The sequence below is a fragment of the Sapajus apella genome, unplaced genomic scaffold, assembly GCF_009761245.1.
Source record: "Sapajus apella isolate SASKATOON/1434 unplaced genomic scaffold, GSC_monkey_1.0 scaffold7725, whole genome shotgun sequence".
Taxonomy (NCBI): Eukaryota; Metazoa; Chordata; class Mammalia; order Primates; family Cebidae; genus Sapajus; species Sapajus apella.
The window spans coordinates 1-2,909 of NW_022444649.1; the positions used below are offsets into that span (position 1 = coordinate 1).

A 2,909-nucleotide genomic window follows, 5' to 3' on the forward strand; every position below is an offset into this window, starting at 1 on the left:
GTTGGCCAGGCTGGGCTCAATCTCTTCAGGCAGTCCACCTGCCTCGGCCTCCAAAACTGCTATGATGACAGGCATGAGCCACCACCACACCCAACCAGTTTGGAAGTTTTCACAAACCCACATTTAAATAGCAAACGGACAGGGGACAAAGGAAGAGCTCCAAAACTCACGTCGAGTGAGGTTGAAGAAAACAGGAGGGGCATCAGCACCTCTCTCAGAAGCCCAAATGTCTTCCTCTGGGGAGTAGGGACAACCCTGGGATGCAGGTAGCTAGGAGCATACCAACAACATCCATGAACCAGGGATGCGACTGCAGATGAAGACCTAGTGAGCCAAACAGACCTGTTCCTGCTCTTGGCCACCCAGCTCCGAGGCTGGCTGCTGCACCAGCAGATCCCGCAGCTGCTGCTGCTCCTGGTGAGCTGCCTCTCACTCCCAGCCAGCTGGCTCCGCAGCAGGGCCACCTCCACCTTCATCTGCAGAGAGAATGCAAGGGCTGGGGGTTCAGGCTTGTGGGTCCAAGGAAGAGGCCCAAGACCTGAACTACTCGATTCGAAGCGGGGGGATGAAGCCCAGGGACCTCAACTTGGAGGGAGGCTCCAAGCGGGGGGCCTAGAATCTGATCCCACTGGAGGAAAGGGCTGGGAGTCTGGCCTCGTGGGTTTCCTTGAGTTGGGGCCAGACTTCCAAGGAGTCCACAGCTTCACCTCGATCCTCAGCTCCTTCCTCTGGCGCTGTAGCTCCTTCACGGCCATGCGAGTCAATACCTCCAGCTGCTGTCCTCGCAAGCACTGCGCCACCCCTTGCACCTCTTCCCCCAGAGAGGTGGATGCGGGGGGTGGGGGTCAGGGGGTGGATATGACGACCTTCGCCATTGGAGGCATAGCCTTGGGATGGAGTTGAGGGGGCGGGGTTAAGTGGAGATGCCTCGCCCCTTGCAGTCACACAGTAGGTCTGGTCACCACCCACATCCCCCTCAGCAGGTCTCAGTCCACCTAACACAAACACCACGCCCATAATCTGTTGCAGGCTCTTTTGTCCTGAGCTAGGGTCTCACTGGATGGAGTGCAGTGGTGTGATTACAGCTTACTGCAGCATCGACCTCCCGGGCTCAAGCTATCCTCCTGAGTAGCTGTGACTGCAGATGCTCACCATTATGCCAAGCTCTTTATTTATTGGATTTTTTGATTTATTTTAGTAGAGGGGGTCATGCTATGTTGCCCAGGATAGTCTCAAACTCCCGGACTCAGGCAGTTCTCCCACCTCTGCTTCCCAAAGTGCTGGCATTACAGGCATGAGTCCCAGTGCCCAGCCTCAGCTGGGACTCACACCTGTAATCCCAGCACTTTGGGATTACACTCAGTCTCTTGTATTTGAGGTCAGAATGTGGGAGGGTACAAGTCTAGTGACCACTTGGCCACACTGACCAGAGTCTTGCAGTACTGTATGGCAGGTGGGGGGATACAAAGCAGACTTATGAAAGGTGTTTCTTCTTCTCTATCCAGGTCTTATTCTCTTAGCCTCACTTTCTCATAGTGCCTGGATCTATCTCTGTTTCTTTCTCCACCCCACCCCATCTCAGGGACTCAGTATCTGTCTGACTGAATCACCAGATCTTTCTCCCTCAGAGTATCTCTCTCTCTGTCATTTGTCTCTGTTCCTCTGAGCATCTCTCCCATTTATTTCTGGGTTTCCCTCTGACTCAATTCCCCTCTCTGACTCTGGTCTGTTTCCCTCTTTTTCGGGTCTTTGTCTCTCAGGCTCCATGTCTCTGGGCCTCTGTCTGGTTTCTTGATCTCTCTGCATCTCTTACTTGTTTGGGTCTTTCTTTTCAGTAGTCTCTCCTGTCTCTGGGTCCCTCTGTCTGCCTGGCCTCTGCCTCTCTTTCTCTCATTTTTGGAGATAGCTTTTGCTCTGTCCCAGGCTGTGGTGCAGTGGCGCAATCACAGCACACAATCACAATACGCAGCCTCCAACTCCTGGGCTCAAGCAGTCTTCTACCTCAGCCTCCCAAGTAGGTGAGATTACAGACACGCAGCACTGCGCCTGGATAATTTTTGTATTTTTTGTAGAGAGGGGATTTGCTGTTTGCCAAGACTCATCTCAAACTTTTGGGCTCAAGCGATCCCCGCCTCTGCCTCCCCAAGTGCTGGGGTTATGAGCCTTAGCTACCTATCTGGGTCTTCTATACCCGTTTCTGTCGCCCATTTGGGTCCATCTCCATTCTTAGGGCCTCCCCGTGGCTCTATCTGGTTTCTGTCTCTGGATCTCTGGCTCCATGTCCTGGTGTCTGTCTCTCACTAGTTTCTGCTGTCGCTCAGTCTTCTCCTGTCTCTGGCTGTCTTTCCTGTTTCCTTCTACCTGTCAACCTGACAGGCCACCTGTTTGGGTCCCCATCGGTCCAGGCTCCTGGTGCGGTTGCCCTTGGGCCCCTCACTGCGTCGCGGCTGCTCTCACTGCTGCTGCCTTCCCCACTCCGTCGTCTTCCACCTGCCGCTCAGCTCCTCCACGGCTCAAAGGCTCTGCCAGGATGTCGGGCGCCTCCTGTTCCCAGGACTCATCAGGATGGCCCTGGTGCTGGACCTCCATATCGCATTCTAGGACTGGTGGTGGCAGGGTCCCCTCCTTGGGGCTGCTCTGCATACCCATGACCACCCAGGCTCCTGAGAGGTTGGCGGGGTGGGGGAGCCCCAAGCGCCTCGCACCTCTGCTGCGGGGCACTGTGCCTCCCCCAGGAGGCCAAAGGATGGAACTGAGCACTGCGGAGGCACATCCTGAAGCTTCCAGAGGTGGGGCTTGATGGCTCCAAAATGACATGCCCCCAGAGGTGAAACCAGAATTTGAGTCCAGGAACCTATCCTACCCCCTACTGGTCCCTTTGACCCTGCTTCCCCTCCCTCCTCTCCAGG

General features: G+C 55.4%; 1 pseudogene; it reads right to left on the reverse strand.

Moving 5' to 3' along the window:
- Nucleotides 1-342: 342 nt before the first annotated feature.
- On the reverse strand, nucleotides 343-2,649 carry LOC116548180 (annotated as a pseudogene).
- Between the last annotated feature and the right edge of the window lie 260 nt (nucleotides 2,650-2,909).